This window comes from Bos grunniens, chromosome 19 (genome assembly GCF_055505025.1).
Source record: "Bos grunniens cultivar Pamir isolate PY7600 chromosome 19, Bosgru_T2T1.0, whole genome shotgun sequence".
In the NCBI taxonomy this organism is placed as follows: Eukaryota; Metazoa; Chordata; class Mammalia; order Artiodactyla; family Bovidae; genus Bos; species Bos grunniens.
Genome location: NC_141183.1, coordinates 22,816,375 through 22,824,432, shown reverse-complemented (window position 1 = coordinate 22,824,432; position 8,058 = coordinate 22,816,375). Strand labels below are relative to the sequence as shown.

The 8,058-nt window shown below is 43.5% G+C and overlaps 2 pseudogenes across 1 annotated transcript; both read right to left on the bottom strand.

Moving 5' to 3' along the window:
* Positions 1-893, bottom strand: LOC147351689 (large ribosomal subunit protein uL15 pseudogene; annotated as a pseudogene).
* A 2,170-nt stretch (positions 894-3,063) lies between these two features.
* Positions 3,064-4,393, bottom strand: LOC147351688 (cytochrome c oxidase subunit FA4 pseudogene; annotated as a pseudogene). Its single transcript, XR_015147620.1, has one exon. The product of XR_015147620.1 is annotated as a cytochrome c oxidase subunit FA4 pseudogene (transcript).
* Between the last annotated feature and the right edge of the window lie 3,665 nt (positions 4,394-8,058).

The window sequence follows — 8,058 nt, the reverse complement described above, 5'->3', positions numbered from 1 at the left end:
CTTTCTGAATTATGATTTTCTCCAGATACGTGCCCAGGAGTGGGATAGCTGGGTCATATGGCAGCTCTATTTTTAATTTTTTAAGAAACTTTTATTCTGTTCTCTTTAGTGGCTGCACCAATTTACATTTTCAATGACAGTGTAGGAGGGTTTCCCTTTTCTCCATACTCTCTCCAGAGTTTATTATTTGTAGACCTTCTTTTTTTTTTTTAAAAGCAGTTGTTAACATTTAATGCATCTCCTACCACGTGGCTTCAAGCTACTAGGGCACATGCCCTACTCACATCCTTAACCTTCCCAGCTCTGCTGCTGAAGAATTTGACCTTCACCATGACAGGCTGCTTTGGGATCTTTTCCTTGCTCAGAAGTTTGTATTTAGTAGCCTGAATGCACTGCATTGACGATAGGAGCACCTCCTCTTGTTCTTGGCAGCGTTTATACCCATGTCTGTTCACTGACTAAAGCTGACAATTTATCAAGGTTGACATCTGGGCAGAAGCTCTGTTTCTTCTTTTTTTTTTTTTGGCTGCACAGTATGTGGGGTCTCAGTTCCCCAACCAGGGATCCAACCCATACTCCCTGCACTGGATGCTCAGAGTCCCAACCACTGGATCACCCTCAACTCCAGGGAAGTTCTGCTCTAGTTCCTCTTTAATCGGTAATGCCTCATACCAGCTTGCCCAAAGTATCCTGGGTGATACTTGTTGAAGTTGAGCCTGTGGTGATGAATGCCACCAGCATTGTCCCAGCCTCCCGGGTGCTCCCGGTGTTTGCTGATGCAGCTGAGGCTGTAGCTCATGTGGCCCCTACGTTTCCAGGCCTTCCTTAGTCTGATGGCTGTAGATTCTTAAAAATTTTATTTATTCGGCTGTACTTGGTCTTAGCTGTGGCATGTGGGATCTAGATCCCCAACCAGGGATCAAACTTGGGCCTCCTGCAATGGGAGTATGCCTGCCGAGTCTTAGCCACTGGCCCACCAGGGAAGTCCTGGCTGTAGATTTTTTGATGATGACTGTTCTGACCAGTGGATGTTGGCAATTTGATCTTTGGTTCCTCTGCCTTTTCTAAAACCAGCTTGAACATCAGGAAGTTCACGGTTCACATATTGCTGAAGCCTGGCTTGGAGAATTTTGAGCATTACTTTACTAGTGTGTGAGAGGAGTGCAATTGTGTGGTAGTTTGAGCATTCTTTGGCATTGCCTTTCTTTGGGATTGGAATGAAAACTGACCTTTTCCAGTCCTGTGGCCACTGCTGAGTTTTCCAAATTTGCTGGCATATTGAGTGCAGCACTTTCACAGCATCATCTTTCAGGATTTGGAATAGCTCAACTGGAATTCCATCACCTCCACTAACTTTGTTCGTAGTGATGCTTTCCAAGGCCCACTTGACTTCACATTCCAGGATGTCTGGCTCTAGGTCAGTGATCACACCATCGTGATTATCTGGGTCGTGAAGATCTTTTTTGTACAGTTCTTCTGTGTATTCTTGCCATCTCTTCTTAATATCTTCTGCTTCTGTTAGGTCCATACCATTTCTGTCCTTTATCGAGCTCATCTTTGCATGAAATGTTCCTTTGGTATCTCTGATTTTCTTGAAGAGAGCCCTAGTCTTTCCCATTCTGTTGTTTTCCTCTATTTCTTTGCATTGATCGCTGAAGAAGGCTTTCTTATCTCTTTGTGCTATTCTTTGGAACTCTGCATTCAGATGTTTATATCTTTCCTTTTCTCCTTTGCTTTTCGCTTCTCTTCTTTTCACAGCTATTTGTAAGGCCTCCCCAGACAGCCATTTTGCTTTTTTGCATTTCTTTTCCATGGGGATGGTCTTGATCCCTGTCTCCTGTACAATGTCACAAACCTCATTCCATAGTTCATCAGGCACTCTATCTATCAGATCTAGGCCCTTAAATCTATTTCTCACTTCCACTGTATAATCATAAGTGATTTGATTTAGGTTATACCTGAATGGTCTAGTGGTTTTCCCTACTTTCTTCAATTTAAGTCTGAATTTGGCAATAAGGAGTTCATGGTCTGAGCCACAGTCAGCTCCTGGTCTTGTTTTTGCTGACTGTATAGAGCTTCTATATAGAGATCAAATTGCCAACATCCGCTGGATCATGGAAAAAGCAAGAGAGTTCCAGAAAAACATCTATTTCTGCTTTATTGACTATGCCAAAGCCTTTGACTGTGTGGATCACAATAAACTGTGGAAAATTCTGAAAGTGATGGGAATACCAGAACACCTGATCTGCCTCTTGAGAAATTTGTATGCAGGTCAGGAAGCAACAGTTAGAACTGGACATGGAACAACAGACTGGTTCCAAATAGGAAAAGGAGTACGTCAAGGCTGTATATTGTCACCCTGTTTATTTAACTTCTATGCAGAGTACATCATGAGAAACGCTGGACTGGAAGAAACACAAACTGGAATCAAGATTGCCGGGAGAAATCTCAATAACCTCAGATATGCAGATGACACCACCCTTATGGCAGAAAGTGAAGAGGAACTCAAAAGCCTCTTAATGAAAGTGAAAGTGGAGAGTGAAAAAGTTGGCTTAAAGCTCAACATTCAGAAAATGAAGATCATGGCATCCGGTCCCACCACTTCATGGGAAATAGATGGGGAAACAGTGGAAACAGTGTCAGACTTTATTTTTCTGGGCTCCAAAATCAGTACAGATGATGACTGCAGCCATGAAATTAAAAGACGCTTACTCCTTGGAAGAAAAGTTATGACCAACCTAGATAGCATTTTCAAAAGCAGAGACATTACTTTGCCAACAAAGGTTCGTCTAGTCAAGGCTATGGTTTTTCCTGTGGTCATGTATGGATGTGAGAGTTGGACTGTGAAGAAGGCTGAGCGCCAAAGAATTGATGCTTTTGAACTGTGGTGTTGGAGAAGACTCTTGAGAGTCCCTTGGACTGCAAGGAGATCCAACCAGTCCATTCTGAAGGAGATCAGCCCTGGGATTTCTTTGGAAGGAATGATGCTAAAGCTGAAACTCCAGTACTTTGGCCACCTCTTGCAAAGAGTTGACTCATTGGAAAAGACTCAGATGCTGGGAGGGATTGGGGGCAGGAGGAGAAGGGGATGACAGAGGATGAGATGGCTGGATGGCATCACTGACTCAATGGACGTGAGTCTGAGTGAACTCCAGGAGTTGGTGATGGACAGGGAGGCCTGGCGTGCTGCGATTCATGGGGTCGAAAAGAGTCGGACATGACTGAGTGACTGATCTGATCTGATTCTGACCAGTGTGATACCTCATTGTAGCTTTTGTTTTAATTTGGCTGTGCCCGGTCTTCACTGTGGCATGCAGGATCTTTAGTCTTGGCATAATGGGCTCTTAGGGCATGCAGACTCTAATTCCCTGACCAAGGATGGATATCAGGTCCCTTGCATTGGGAGCATGGAGTTTTAACCACTGGATCATAAGGGAAGTCCCCTGCATTGTAGATTTAAAAAAGAAAATTGCCTTAAAAATTTTTTTTTAAATTATTTTTGGCTGTGCTGGGTCTTGGTTGCTGTGATGATTTTCTGTAGTTGTGGAGAGTGGGGGCTACTCTCTAGGTGTGGGGGCTACTCTCTAGGTATGGTGTGTGGGCTCCTCACTGAGGTGGCTTCTCTTGTTGCAGAGCATGTGCTCCAGAGCACTCGGACTTCAGTAGTTGTGGCACTTGGGTTCAGTAGTCATGGCTCCCGGGCTCTGGAGCACAGGCTCAGTGGTTGTAGCACATGGGCTGAGTTGCTCCTCGGCACGAGGTATCTTCCTAGATCAGGGGTGGAAACTGTGTCTTCTGCATTAGCAGATGTACTCTTCACTGCTGAGCCACCAGGGAAGCCCCTCATTGTATTTTTTTTTTTTTTTAAGTTTCAGACTACTTATTAATCAGTGTAAACTCCAACACAATACACTAACATGGTTTTGTGCATTTAGAGGGCAAGTATTTCCTGGTTAGATGGAATTGTGTGAATGGCTTCTGGAAGACCTTCCTTCTAAGCAACTTTATAGTGAAATGCTTCATTTAGAAGTCTGGACCTTCTTTCTTCAGTCTGCTGTAATCTACACTCACAGAGTTGAACTTGTACTGATTAGGTCCCAGCTGGTTCCAGAGGTCTGGGTTATTCTTTCTGTCCCAGCTGACAACGGGATTGAACAATGCCAGGCACGTGACATATGATGCTGTTCTAGTACATCCTGGCCCAATAAATATGAAGAGGGGGATCAAGCTAGAATACTTCTTGGCCTGACCAATGATCTGGTGGAGCATGGTTTCAACAGAAGCCTTGGGTCCAAACCTAGAAAAAACTAACCTGCAAGGCCTGGGATTAAGCAGTCACCCCTCGCTGTAGTTTTTATTTGCATTTCTTTTCATGTCCATGTGATCTTCTCTGCAGCATTCAGAACCAAGGCTGCCACATCCACTATCCCAGGTTATTTTCGGTTCTTTCGGTACTAAATGGACTTTGGAGCTTGTATAGGCAGGATTCTCCAGAAAAACAGAACCAATAGGATGTATATATATTTATTTAAGAGATTTATTATAGGAACTGGCTCACATAATTATGGAGGCTAAGTCCCACAATCTGCCATTTGCAACCTGGGGAATTGGGAAAGCTGGGGTGTAATTCAGTTTGAGTCCCATGGGTGGAGAACCAGGAGTATGGAGGTCCGAGGGCAGAAAACAGACACCTCAGCTCAGAGAGAGCAAATTCACACACCCCCGACATTTTTGTTCTTTTCAGTGGAGTGGTTGATCCCACCTGCATTGGTGGGAATCATCTTAACTCAGCCTACTGATTCAGATGCTGATCTTTTCCAGAGACACCCTCACAGAACACATTCAGAAGTTCTATTTTACTAGCTATCTGGGCATGCCTTAACCCAGTCAAGTTGACACACACAGTTAACCATCACAGTTTTCAATACACCCTGCAGACATCCTGCTGAGATTTGCAAGGGTGCAGCCCCTGAGTGAAAGAGAAAAAGCCCTGAGGGCAATTCCTGGAGCGCTAACAGTTCAGCATCATATTAGAACCAGAACCCATACATTACTTGTACATGCGTGCTCAGTCACTCAGTCGCAGCCGACCCCATGGACTGTACCTGCCAGGCTCCTCTGTCCATGAAATTTCCCAGGTATCTTTCTGACCTAGGGATGGAACCTACATCTCTTACATCCGCATTCACAGGCAGATGCTTTACCACTGAGCAACCTGGGAGTTCACATTATTTTCAGAAGCAGAAAAATACATATAAAGTTACTTTCATTTTGAAAGAGAACATGTAATATTTACTATTTTTGTCAACCATAGGAAGATACAAAGAAGAAAACAAAAATCACCCAAATCTCATTATCCAGAGAAAAGCAACTGACATTTTGCTGCAACTTACAGTAAGGCCTTTCAATGCACATTGCATTGGTTCTCCATCATGATTAGGTGGAGTGCTTGTTAAAACAAGTGCTTTTTAAAAAGTCAGTAGTTCTGGGGTGGACCTGGTAAGAAATTGTTTTTTTAAATAATTTTATTTAAATATATTTTGTTTTCCTGGGTCAGGAAGACCCCTGGAGGAGGGCATAGGCAACCCACTCCAGTATTCTTGCCTGGCAAGTCCCATGGACAGAGGAGCCTGGTTGGCTAGTCCATAGGGTTGCAGAGTTAGACATGACTGAATCAACTTGGCACACACGCGCTTATGTATCTAAGCAATGTTTCATATGTGTAGGAAATCACTATAATCTCTAAAGGGTTTAAGCGTATATAAACACTAAGTTTATTAGAACTAGAATTTTCATCTCCTAGAATGTCAGCAGCTTAAGGAATGAGGAGTCAAGGACTGAATTCACTTGGAGTCTTTTTAGTTAGCAAGTGCATTAATGATCAAGAGAGAACTTTTGGTTTCTGAAGGGAAACATTTTTGATTTTTTTCTTTCCAAAGGTTTATATGCTTTTCTCCCACTTTCCCACGATTCATTTTGTAAGCAAATGCATACACATCAGACAGGGATTTCACCTTTGATTTGCAACTTGCTTTCTTCACTTAATATCAAGTCAAATAATCTAAATGATTTTTTTTTTTTAAATCTTTTGGTTGTGTGCCAAGTGGGATCTTTGTTCCTTGACCAGGGATTGAACCTACGCCTGCTGCACCGGAATGAGGTTTTTTTTTGTTTTTAATTGCCCTGGGTCTTTTCTCTGTGCGGGCTTTCTCTAATTGCAGCGAGTGGGGGTTATTCTTCATTGCATGGGCTTCTCATTCCAGTGGCTTCTGCTATTGCAGAGCATGAGCTCTAGGTATCAGGCTTCAGTAGTTGCTGCACGTGGGCCTTGGAGCAAAGGGCTTCCTCAGCAGTTGGTGTGTGGGCTCGGTAGTTGGAGTTCGAGGGCTCTAGAGCTCAGGCTCAGTAGTTCTGGCACTTGGGCTTTGTTACTCCATGGCATGTGGAATCTTCCCAGACCAGGGATGGAACCCAAATCCCCTGCACTGGCAGGCGGATTCTCATCCACTGTGCCACCAGGCAAGTCCTCAGAGTCTTAACCACTGGACTTCCAGGGAAGTCCCTGCATGGTCGTTCTTAGTGAGCACTTGGTATTCCTCATTGTACCATAATTTGCTTTACCAGATGTCTCTTGTTGGACATTTAGGTAACTTTCAGTTTATTATTATAGAAGCTTTAATAGGCAGCTTTGTATGTAACTTTTTTTGTGATATTAGATTTACATGTAGTTGTGAAAAATAGAGCGATTGCACACTTTGCCTCCATGTGTGTACGTGCTCAGTGGTGTCTGCCTCTTTGCTGTCCCACACAGATTGTAGCCTGTCAGGCTCCTCCGTCCATGGAATTTTCTAGACAAGAATACTGGTATGGATTGCCCTTTCCTACTCCAGGGGATCTTCCCAACCCAGGGATTGAACACTTTGCCTACTTTCCCCTTTGGAAGCATTTTGTAAAATTATGTTGTAACCAAGACACTGATATTTCTTGTGTTACTTGAACTCTCCTTTGTATTTACGTCGATTTCCACACGTCCCCTTCTCCAATTTCTTAAGGTGAGAACTGCGACAAAAAGAGCTTGACCTTTTTTTTTTGTTCAGGTTCTGATAAAAGGGCTCATTTTCCATTCTTTGGACAACGCCACCCTCGGGGATGTGTTTAGGATGGCTATCCTTCTGTAACTCAAGACTTTCCTTCTAGTACTTCTTTAATTAAAAAAAAAAAATTATGGCTGTACTGGGTCATTGCTACTCTTGGGTTTTCTCTAGTTGAGGCAAGTAGGAGCTACTCATTGCAGTGGCTTCTCTTGTGGAGCACAGGCTCTAAGTGGGTGGGCTTCATAGCTGTGGTGCCCGGGCTTAAGTTGCTCCGTGGCTTGTGGGATCTTCCTGGACCAGGGATCGAACTCAGGTCCCCTGCGCTGGCAGGTAAGTTTTTAACCACTGGACCACCAGGAAGTCCCTTCAGTTTTGTTTTTGATACTTAATAAATAGTCTATGTGAAGGATTTCCCTGGTGGTCCAGTGGGTGACTCTCAGTTCCCAATGCAGGAAGCACGGGTTTGATCCCTGGTTAGGGAACTGGGATCCTGCATAATGTGTGCCATGGGGGTGGGGGAGGGGGGAAAAGGTCTGAGTTTAACTTTCCTGTAAGATGAGAAGGGGTTGGGCCTTTCTAACATTTTTTCCCCCCATAAATGATTAGCCAATTGCCCCAATATAATTTACTGACATCATCAAGCAGTTGACTGGATTATCAAAATATTAAAGTAGGGAGTCGAAATTTATATTTAAAGCTATTTATTGATGGAGGGTCAACACCTTTTGAGTGTGGAAGAGATGAATTTAGCACCCATGTTTAAAAGCTCAGGGAAAAATCTGCTTGGCTGTTAGTCATGGTGCCTTTCTCTTAGAACTATCACTGTGGCCAGGAGTTATATGAGGGACATCAGAAAATGATGAGAATAGTTCTCAAAGCTATTTTATAGTGAAAAGTGAAGAGGATATATTTCAGACTAAGGAAAAGAGTGTAGTGCAGGGTGAAATAAGGGCAACAATCAAGG